Below are 12,112 nucleotides of genomic sequence, written 5' to 3'. Positions count from 1 at the left end.
TTACTTCACTGACAGCCTTGAAAAATGTAACACTTCTTAAATTAACAGAGTTTGCTTTTATTAATATGTTTTGGACATATGTTGAAGGAAGTTAAAAGAAATGAAGTTAAATAATTTATTAACAAATGTTGCTTTGCTGGTAAAATCACTTGGCCAGAGGACTTCACAGTTTTGATACATATTTGCATGTTTTAAAGAAGTTGATGGTTGATTACCATGTCGTTACACCCTTCGCTGGGCATCTCCCTCTTCTCCCTGGATGTAGGTGATATCTGTGGTGCCCCACTCAGTTACCACTACTATTCCAGTGTCTCGGGTATGTTTCCACCCCACTGCATCCAAGTTATGTCTTTTGAACAACATATTCTCTAAAAGTGGCGTTGCTGAGCAGTTAGAACTTTCCCCACGTGGTGATAGAGGGTTTTTAACTCTGCTGCAGTATAACAGAGTAATCCTACCATAAACGGAATGTGGAGTTACAGCTATGGCTTTTGACAATAAATGGTCTTTCTGCACATATAGGGCATATAGTCGCTTCTGTGGTTGAAATTTGAACCTCAAAATGTTTTGTAGTACTTACATGATACAGTGGTACAATTTAAAAAAAAAAAAAAAAAAAAAAAAATTATGCTATGGCCAGTCTTACTCTGTGGTTATCAACTGAAACATCTTACCTCTTACTATGGCTTTTCTACATTTCCTAGGTAATGGAACAAAAGAGGCGAACAGAATGCTACAAATGTATTGGTTTTGAGGGGGGCATGGCTACAAGGGCTAAGATGGCGGATGTTTAATTGCTTCCTCCACTGCTCTAGCCCTTAATCCACTGTAAATCGTTGTGTGGTGCTCTGTCCTGCTTAACTGTACACATCTGAGGCCACTTCTCCATCCTGTGCTAGGGGAAGAGCCACTGTAGCAGCAAAGCCCTTGTGGCGTTGCAGTGAATCCTGCGGCCTCCCAGGCTTGCGCCACTGAGTCGGGCCTGCGGACCACATAGAGTCCCCTTGACCAGCACAAAGGTGCAGCAGCGACTTAACATTCTCGGAGACCCTTATGCGGACCCTGTTAATGGTCTGTTGGCCCCAGCTTAGCATGTGGCCGCAGCAGTGGATGAAGGTAATCGGTGACACATTACTGTTTTGTGACCCCTCTTATGGCTGCGTCACTGTGGCAATGCCACTCCCACCTCAGGCAGGCCTAGTGCAGCAGGTACCTCGTGCCACATCACCTTGGCCCTTCTGCCTTCATTTGTAGCACATGGCGGAGGGGAAAAATTGAAGGAGGGGTACCGCTCATCTCACAAAATGGACACATTTGGTGGGGGAGCCAGGAGGAAGGGACTTCTTGAGTAGCTCACTGCTGGGGCTACGGTGGAAGAGGAATCTTGGGAGTCCAGCTCTGGTGAGGCAACCCCCGCAGCAGATTAAAACTTGCCACAGCTACATCGCTCCCTAACAAACGTGAGCTACCTGCGTCCTTCTCCCCACATTAATGTGTATGCGGGCCACTGCTGGCAAAACCTTGGGCCACCACTATGGACTGTGAAGCCAGCTGACCCTGAACAGTGGAGACCCCATACCTTGCCACAACATTTGAAAATGAGCCACGTGAAAGTGGCCTCGCCTTTGGTCCCCCTACCTTCTACGGAGAACTGTCTGCGTGGACAGAGGCATTCAATGACACAAGAATCTACTGGTCTCTGTCCTGAAGCCAGGCAGGGAAGCCTCTAAGCTGGAATCTTACTGGATGCTTGCAATCTTTAATATGGATTAAAAGATTGAGCAGGATTCTAGCAGATAGATTGCTCCTTCTACATTCCCAGCTTGTTCACCCTGACCCGAATGGCTTCGTACCAGAGAGAGCACAGCCTTGAACATTCAGCCCCTATTTCATGTGATGGAATTTGCACCACATGCCTTTGAAAGTGCGGCCTGTCTAGTGCCTGAAATAGGAAAGGCATTTGATTCTCTTAGCTGGGATTCCCAACTTTTAATTGCTTCCTGGCTGGGATTGGGCAACTACATTCTGAAAATTATTCAACTACGCTACGCACACCCCTTGCCTTGAGGGAAGAACATGCGGTATTCTTTTTGGGAGATTGAACACTTGTTGCCTCCCTCCATGCAGAAAACATGCTTCTGTAACTGAAGAATGTCACAAGGGACCACGCAGATATCACAGCCTTGAGGTGTTTAGTAAAATTTCTGACTCCACTGTCAACTGGTAGGGATCTTGCCTTGTTCCCTTAAGCCTCGCAGCCTTGGAGATGGAATTGGGAGGTAGCACTATCTATTGGCAACAACACACTTTGAGATATCTGTGTATACCCATTTACCATGACTACAGAGATTTACTGGACGGAAATGAAACATGCACCGTTGCAGCTCTTGGAAGCCAGGTGTCATTTTAGAGGATGTTGGCTCTCTCTGTGATGGGCAAAATTGCCCTATCAAAGAAGGTAATGCTCCCTCGCCTACTTTACTACTTAGCCAACCTGCCCAAATACCTTCCTGCAAAGTTTTTTTTAGGCTCACTAGTCACCCTAGTAGTGGAGTTGATTTGGAACAATGGCCAATATAGAGTGGCATTCGCTAAGATCACATATTCCACGGTCATTAAAATTCTTGGGCAATGCCAAAGTTTGAGCACAACGTTCTTGTTTGCTTTTATGAATACATTTTGGAAATATGCCAAAGGAAGTTAAATGAAATGAAGTTACGTAGTTTATTACCTAATGTTGCTTTGCTGGGAAAATCACTTAGCTGGAGGCCTACACTGTTCTGATACATATTTGCATGTTTTAAAGAAGGTGATTGTTGATTAACATGTCATTAGACCTTTCTCTGGGTATCTCCCTCTTCTCCCTTATCTCGCTCTTCTCTCTGGATGTGAATGTTATCTGTGGTGAGCCTATTTATTTAACACTGGTATTCCAGTGTGGCAGGTATGGACCCAAGTTATGTTTTTGAACAACTTATTCTCTAAAGGTGACTATGTTGAGCAGTCAGAGCTTACTCCATGTGGTGGTAAAGGGTTTCTAACTCTGGTGCACTATGACTGAGAAATACCATACAATAAACGGATTGTGCAGTCATACCTATGGCTTTTGACACACATAGGACATGAACAGCACTTGAAAATAAACACAAACGTGCATAGACCCTTCTGTGGTTGAGACCTGACCCTTGATAACGTGTCCCTTACCAGATAACTTAGACTGGGACTCGTTTTAGGCCAATGACCTTTTTGACCCTGATTGAAGACACCTTAGGACGAGACAATTAATCAACATACCAATCAATAGATCAATAACATCATCGATATTCACCATAACAAATCGATTCAATCTAAATAATGACATTAATGAGAATCGGGACACACCATGTCCTTCCAGTCATGAATAACCACACAGAATTTATAAGGGTTATGATATTTATTCCCTATTGGTTACAATCTACTAGCAAGTTTATTAGTCTCAAAACCATAAAACACATCAACACTGTTATAATATGACAACTCGAATAAGATTTCAGCACTGCAAAAATCATAAACATTAGAACAAAGCAGGACGTCAACATGGATTAACTTTAGCAGAGTATCATTAGCGCATTATTCAACGAAGCATTGTATCAGTCATTTGTCTATTTGCGTCCGTTTTAGTGAACTCCTTGACTAACCTCGAATTAGCATTAGCATGTTGGGCTTCATGCAAAACAATTTAGCAACACAAATTTAGAAAACATCTAACTAAGGTCTCTATCAAAAGAAGCAGTTGGTACCTAGGATGGAAAGGCAAACAGACAATTACAATGTCATCATCATATAGTTACCCTCCGTAATGGGTCAGCATACAGAGTCAGTCTTCGTCCTCAGGACATCAGTTGATTCGCTATCAGCCAGGAAGCACAGCAAAGTTCAGCAAGACTGGGCAATAAGGAATACCTCCCTCATAAGGAGGAAAGGTATAGATAGGGCAAGGCAAAGTAAGGATGGTTCGAAGAATCAAACAGCAAAGTCAAAGTGACAAAGTGGCTGGGTAATAACAAAAAGACACATAACGGCTGATTTCTCCTCGTGTCCAAGAATTATATCGATCTTGTTGTACAGTCCCCTGATTTCCAATTGGGCAAATTTTGGTGCACCCTTATCTTCATCCAATGGTTTACTCGTCACCTTATTAAGATTGTCACCTTAGAACAGTTCTAACACAGTTTATTGGCTCCTGTAATTGACGTCTCCAACGGGTAGAATGTCAGGTACGAGTTTTTACTCTCCCAGGCTCAGTCAGTAGTTCAATTGTCTTTACCAGTTCAGGCGACCTTGTACCTGTTGCAAGTTTAAAACTGTTGCATTCAGCAAGAATGTCTCTTTGAGCAAGTCAAGTCTCATGAGAAAGAATTTACTACGGCTACACACATCTTCTGGCTTCTGGAAAAGTACGGCTACATGTCCTTCAACAAGTCAGCACATTGCACGTTAGAAAAACATGTTTAATATGAAACCGGGCAGCTAGGCCCTGACTCATGCTAACTAAGGCCTATTAATTAATTTAGCAAAAATCTTAACATATAACTCTTAATGCTAATACAGAACCACACATTAGTACATCAATAATCCATTATTAGTCAATTTAATTTAACATCATATACATTGGTGCCACTCCCCGTGGGCTAATTCCAAACGCACGTTTAGTGAAACACAGCAATACATTTTCTATGCGGCATCATTAGGCATTCATTTGCAAACATTTCATTGTTAACTCTGATTATAAAAACTACACTCCAACAATCCCTCCTCTGGCACTTGTCATCACACAAATTTATTCCTTAACAATCTTTACTTTTTCAATTCCCTCATTTCGATTTCTTCTTTCTGTTTCGCCTTTTCATACCTTGTTCTGAACATTTTGTCTCTTTTCTTGTCTTCCCTCCTCTCTTTATGTTTTGCTCATCTAGTTTTAACCCTTTTGATACATTTGCTCAATATCCATAGTCCAAACAAACAACCCAAAACAATTACTATTCCCTGTATTAGTTTTCCCAGGAACCCATGCCAAAGACCACTAACCCAGCTTCCCACACGTGCAAATCCTTCTCCAACCTTTTCCCAGACTCCTGGTTCTTTCAGTTCCTTCAAATCTGCACTATCTCGTGTTAGGTTAGTAAGCATACTTCTAATCTCACTACTATTATCTGGTATATAGGCACAACAGTGGCGCTCATTAAGTATCTTACAGACTCCGCCACTTTTCGCTAAAAGAATGTCTAAAGCAAGCCTATTTTGAAGAGTCATAGCCCTCTCCGCAGCAAGTTCGGTATCCATCAGGAGTATAGCCCCTGTAAAGTTTGTCAGCATGTTATCCACAATAGTAGACAACTTTCAAATCTTTACAGAGTTCAAAACAACTCCCACTGAAGGAATTATTGCTCCAAATATATCTCCTACTACACCAGCAGCAGTTTCTCTCTTTTGTCTAGCACGAAGTAATTCCGTCACTTTCGGAAACTTCTTTAAATCATCTAGTTGATAGATCTTTGGAAAAACTATTCCCAAATAACGTGTCCCATACCATCCCTTAGGAAGACGGTAAAAACCACTAAGTCCACAAATATAATAGACCCCTGGGATCGCTTGATCCATTCCATTCAGCATGAAAGTCCATTTATTCTGAAACAAAAACACATGCTTACACTCACTCATTCCCACAAACACATTATCATAATATGACTTAGGTCGTGTAATGCAAAGCTTACCTACATGTTTCGCATCTAAAGCTAGCTTCCCTTGTTCCCTAACCCCATTATTGCTATTACTAAGGAATGTTCGTTGCTGCAAGCCCTTTTCTAATTTCCCCTTTAAAACCCTCCTTCTGTCTTCAGTGTGATCTAAAAAGCTCTTTTCTACAGGTGTAAGCAAGCATGTCAAATTATTGCGGTGCGCATATGATGTACTAATTGTCATTCTAGGCTCGAAGAAACCCTTAACCAGTTTTATGGCATAATATTTAGCTACACTATTTAAATCTTCTATAATAGGTGCATACGAAAACACTAAATCATAATTCGAATAAAAATATTGCACTTCTTCTTGATTATAAAAACATGTTAGTAGCAGACTACAACTAATCCCATACGTTAATGGAAAGCTGTGATAGGTAACTCCCTCCTGGACTGAAAGGGGAATTTGTGTACACACATAACAAGCCTTCGTATCCATAGTGTCAACATACTCACACAGCAGGCGATCAAAAACGTTAGTAGACAGCTCCCCCTTTGCATTACTCTCGCCATGCAAATACTTCGCATCCTGCTCAAATCTATCCCACGGTGTTAATGTAGTAGTCTCAGAAACCATAGCATTGTTAGCTTCACTCTCATCCACCAAACGCATTTCTACAAATATAGCTATAACGAATATCACACATACAACAGCCAAAGCACCACCCAAATATTTACAACGCTTATTCCCCTCAACGTCATCTCCTAACCTAGGCATGATCTGTAGAGAATCAGAAAGTAAAGTACTATAAACAAACAACTAATGTGAGGATGGTTAATAACTCCCCTTTCCTCTGCAAAGCTAAGCAAAGTCTTTCTTCAGCAAGTATTTACAGCTTTCTCATTCACTCCAGGGTCTTTGTCGAATCGGGTTAGCAGCTTGTCACAATCGTTTTTCAAAGTCAATTCAGGTTAACAGTGTCACATCCGGTAATTTCATTCGTTTATTTTCTCAGGTTTCCCCTTTATTCAATTTCAGCTTAACACAGTCTCATTTTATTAATTGCCAACTTCAGGTGCCATAATATTGACCTGGAACTTCACGATCAAAACAGAACGCCAAAAACTCTTGTTGCAACTCGGCTGTCATTGCATAAGCTGATTCAGGACCTGAGTACCTTCTGTTTGCAACTCTCTTTCTTTTCAGTTTGTGATCACCCTGCAACTCTCCCTCACTGTGATCTTCTTTCCTTGTAGTATCAACCTCTTCCTCTATCGTTTCATTTATGGCCACTTTCTCTTTCGCAGCTTGTGGCTCTGGCCATTTATCTCCTTTAAGTGGTTTCCTACCGCTCGGCTTTTCAGGATGCTGATCAATGCCCTTCTCTTGTGCTATGGTGTTTTCTCTTGATGGATCTGCAAGTGGCTCAGGAGGAGTTGGAACACTTCGACTTCCCTCTGTTTCACCTCCTTCGCCTTCCGGGTCTGTCAGGGGTTCAACTTCAAACCCGTATCCGTCTGCTTCTGGGAGAACCTCTCTTTGGGATGGTCCTCCTGGTGCCTCAGTTGAGATAGGCTCACCTTCACCCTTCTGGATCTTGTTTACTGGTTGAGTGACCAAGCCGTCCTCAACGGGCTTTCCTTCAGTCTGTTTCCTTTTGATTACTCTCCGTCCCTGAGACTTCCTTTTCTGTAGCTGTTATTTTTAACAACTCAAGTTCCTCATCAGTTGGACACGTCACCTTCTTTGTGTGACTGGCATGGATCCAGTTTGGAATTCCCGCGCATTTCACAGCAGTAGTAGTCGTCCGTATCACTTGATACGGCCCCTTCCAACGTGGCTCCAAACACGACTTCCTCATGTGTTTCTTGACATAACCCAGTCACCGGCTTTTAGATTGTGACCTGAATCATTTATCGGTGACAGTGTGGTTGCTTCCACCTGGTGAGAGAAAGAGCGGACCACGCCAGCCAGACCCTTGCAGTAGTCCAACACCATATCATCCGTGATATTCACAAGAGCATTTGCAGGCACTGCGGGCAATCTCATAGCTCGGCCCATGAGAATTTCATGAGGACAGTCCTGTTTTCTTGTTAGGTGTATTTCTCATTGACATTAGCACTAAAGGCAATGCATCTGGCCACTTCAAATTTGTAGCTGCGCACATTTTTGCCATTCTCGATTTCAAGGTACCGTTCATCTGCTCCACTAGCCCTGAGGCTTCAGGACGGTAGCTACAATGCAACTTCTGTTCAATGTTCAGTGTGGCACACAACAGCTTAACCACCTCATTGTTGAAGTGACTTCCTCTATCTGATTCTAAAGAGATCGGGAACCCGAAACGTGGTATCAATTCCCTAAGCAACAACTTCGCTACTGTGAGACTGTCATTCCTACGTGTAGGGTAAGTTTCAATCCAGTGGCTAAAAATGCACACAATCACCAACACGTACCTCAAGCCTCCACACACAGGCATTTCAATAAAATCCATCTGCATCCTGCTGAATGGACCTCCTGCTCTCCCAATGTGGCTCAAATTCACCACAGTCCCTTTCCCCTCATTCATCTGCTGACAGATGATGCACATGTGACAGATTACTTCCGCAGCTTGCCTGAATTTTGGATTGAACCAATCGACTTTGCACAACCTGATCATGGCATCTCTCCCAATATGTGCTTGACCATGGTAAAACCTTGCAAACTGTGACAAGAGACTGTTTGGCAAAACCATTTTCCCCTCATCTAAAACCCACAAATCATCAGGTCTTTGTACACATTGCATTTTAAGACAAGAACGTTTCTCCTCTTTGCTGGCACGTCCCTGCAACAATTTTAACTCTTCCAATGTGTCAACTACCCTCAATGCATAACCTGTGCATGTCTCATTCTCTGTTTCAGGTAACAATTCCCACTGATCCTTGAACGATATACAGTTCAATGCACAAAACCTTGCAACTTGATCTGCATATCCATTTCCCATTGACACAGTCTTGTGATTTCACATAAGCGCTGCATTTCACCACGGCAATTTCAAGAGGTAACAGAATCGCATGGAACAACTCCTTGATTTTTTCACCATTTTTCACTGGAGAACCAGAAGAGGTCATGAAACCCCTGCGTGACCATAGCTGGCCAAAATCATGGGCAATTCCAAATCCGTATCTGCTGTCAGTATAGATAGTCACTTCCAATTTGTCAGCAGCATGCATTGCCCTAGTAAGAGCAACCAATTCAGCCACTTGAGCAGAGTATACTCTCGAGAGCCAAGATGCTTCTAGGATACTAGTGATTGTACACACAGCATATCCCACTCTCAGTACTCCCACTGAGTCTCTCAGGCATGAACCATCAACAAAGATAATGTAATCATTTTCCTCCAATTGAGTATCTTTAATGTCCGGTCTCGGTTTGGTGCACAGTTCTGTTACCTCAAGACAATCATGTTCTACTTCCTCAGCATCATCAACATCTGTATTCTCATTAGGAAGCAAAGTTGCCGGGTTTAACACAGTACAGCGTTTCAAAGACACGTTGGGTGACGCCAGTATAATCGTTTCGTATTTGGTCATGCGGGCAGTTGTCATGTGCTGCGTCTTGGTTTGAGTGAGTAGTATTTTGACTGAGTGTGGGACCATAACTGTTAGGGGATGTCCCATCACTATACCTTCACATTGAGTGAGGCTTTGACCAGCTGCTGCAACTGCACGCAGACAACCAGGTAAGGCTGCTGCAACTGGGTCCAAAGTAGCTGAAAAATAGGCTACTGGGCGGTTTGCACCTCCATGGACCTGTGTCAGGACAGACAAAATAAGCATCACGTTCATGACCCACCAGGACAAAAGGCTACGTGTAATCAGGCATACCTAAAGCTGGAGCCCTACACATACATTCTCTCAGTTCAATGAATGCCCTCATCTCTTTCTCGGACATAGTCATGGTATCTGGGCCATCCTTAACCTCCTTGACAGTCAACCTCACCAAAGGCTTAGAGATAATCGAGAGGTTGGGAATCCACTGGCGACAGTAGCCCACCATTCCCCAAAACATCCTAACGTCTCTCTTGGATGCCAGGGGATTCATCTGCAGTATGGCTGTCACTCTTTCTTTGGATATTTTCCTTGATCCCTTCTCAATCAGATGGCCTAAGTACTTCACTTCTTTCTGACAGTACTGCAGTTTCTTTGGGGACACTTTGTCCGTTCTTTCCCAAATGATTCAGTAAGGCAATAGTATTGTACCTACAGTCATCTTTTGTTTTGGACGCAATCAACAAATCATCAATATACTGCACTAGAGTCGAATTAAAAGGCAGTTCCAATGACTCCAAGTCCTTCTTCAATATCTGATTGAAGATGGAAGGAGATTCCGAAAACCCTTGAGGAATTCAACACCAACTGTAAACCTTGTCCAAGAATTTGAAACTGAAGAGAAATTGGCTATCCTCATGGAGAGGCACAGAAAAGAACGCTTGAGACAGGTCCACGACTGTGAACCACTCCGCGTCACATTGAACCTGAAACATGATCACGGCTGGATTTGGCACTATGGGGCAACATTTTACCACTATCTCATTAAATTTCCTCAGATCTTGGACAATTCGGACTTTCCCACAATCCCATTATTGATGAATTACATGGACTGCTCATCACTTCTTTTAGGACCCCCTGCTTCACAAAATCGGCAATTATCTGTGTCACCTGTATAAGGACATCTTGTGCCATGTGGTACTGCGGTACCTGGGGAAACACGGCATTTGGCTTCACATCTACTTTGACTGGTTCTACTCCTTTTATCAATCCCACTTCCTTTCCTGTCAAGTCCCACACTTTCTCTGTCACTGTTCCCTGTAATTCTGTTGGCAAATCGGTCACTGTGAACATCGGGAAGAAGCTTATCAAAGGGTACTCCTCATATGTGGTCTCCGTCTCAGGTTCTGAGATCTGACCTTCATCCCCCTTCATCATCACTGTTTGTCTGCACTTCAGTTCCTTCATTGGAACAGGTGATCAAACACCTCGTCTTACACAGCAAGTCTCTTCCCAGTAGGGATATGAGACTTGAATCACAGACTGCAAACCTGTGCAATCCCTGAAAGGTACCAATTTCAACCGGGACCGGATCTGTAATCTGATTTGTCAGGAGCTGATTCGCTACTCCTACCACCTTTATAGTACGCCCCGAAAGTGGTAATTTCGGAACCTCTGCACTTCTGACTGTAGAGTGTGTAGCTCCTGTATCATCCAAAAATGAAACCTTGTGACCCATCACCTTCCCTTACACATAGGGTCCCCTCTGATCTACTTCTAGGGACGCTGCAAGCCTGCACTCCTCACTATCTGAACAATCATCCGACCATTCATTGTTTATTCCATTCTCACCATGCAATGGGAACTGTTGTACTGTATTATTTTGACTCATTGGTTGGCCTGTGACCTGTTGAGGAAGCCTCACCTGTTGCTGTCCCATCGGAGCTAAAGGCAACTGCATTTGCTGTCTAGGTACCATGGGAATCTGCTGTTGCACTTGCTGCATCTGCTCTGGTTGAACACGTGGCATTTGCATTTGTTGTATGGGCTGGAGACCCTGCATCTGCACCTTGTTATTCTGGAAGTTTGGATTTGGACCCCTCATTCTTGGACCCCTTACATTTTTAAATGCACTGACATCATTGCTTTGTTGAACAACACCATCCTGAACCATCATCGGACATTCCCGCTTCCAGTGTCCCACTCCCCCGCATGCATGGTGACATCTTTTTCATCCCTTGTACGTCATTTTGAACCACAACCGTATTCAAATCTGGACCACGATTCACAAAACCTCCCCGACCTCTGCCTCTCGTTTGCAGCTGAAACATTCTGTTTCCTTGAGGTTGCTGCTGTACAATCTGTTGTATTCCATTTCCCTGCATCCCTGCCTGAGCTGCCTTAATTTGCATCACCATCACCTTCTCTTTTAGCTTCCTTTGCTTCAACTCAATCTCATCACTACAGTATTTTGCGTACTGCAACACCTCATCAATCTGTTTCGCTTGCCAACAAATCAAATGATTCTTAATCATCTGGCTAATCTCTCGCCTCAACCCTTCAACAAACCTGAACACAAGAGGATTCATGTCTTTTGGTTCTACGACCTCGGTGCCACTGTAGTGTTTGAACGCTTTTAACAACCTCTCATAGTAAGCATGTATTGACTCTTTGCCTTCTTGTGCCGTTCGATCAATTTTCTGCCAATCAATATTCTGCGTCGACACCTTCTGCTTCAAAAACTCGATCACTTTATAGTAGTGTTTCATAACCTCAGGAGACTGTGCTCCCATAGCCCGGTCCCTTGCTGGTTCCGTCGTCGGCCAATCCACACTCCTCTTGCCCTCAAGCCATAAATCAGCTGGAAC

At 43.3% G+C, this 12,112-nt stretch overlaps 1 protein-coding gene across 6 annotated transcripts in view; it reads left to right on the top strand.

The window, feature by feature from the left end:
• The window catches only part of RHBDF2 (rhomboid 5 homolog 2), a 339,409-nt gene that overhangs the window by 285,358 nt on the left and 41,939 nt on the right, over positions 1–12,112 (top strand). The gene's annotated exons all lie outside the window — the stretch shown is intronic.

The sequence above is a fragment of the Pleurodeles waltl genome, chromosome 7, assembly GCF_031143425.1.
Source record: "Pleurodeles waltl isolate 20211129_DDA chromosome 7, aPleWal1.hap1.20221129, whole genome shotgun sequence".
Lineage (NCBI taxonomy): Eukaryota > Metazoa > Chordata > Amphibia > Caudata > Salamandridae > Pleurodeles > Pleurodeles waltl.
The sequence above is the reverse complement of the archived record's forward strand: the minus strand, read 5'-3'. Positions and strand labels throughout refer to the sequence as shown.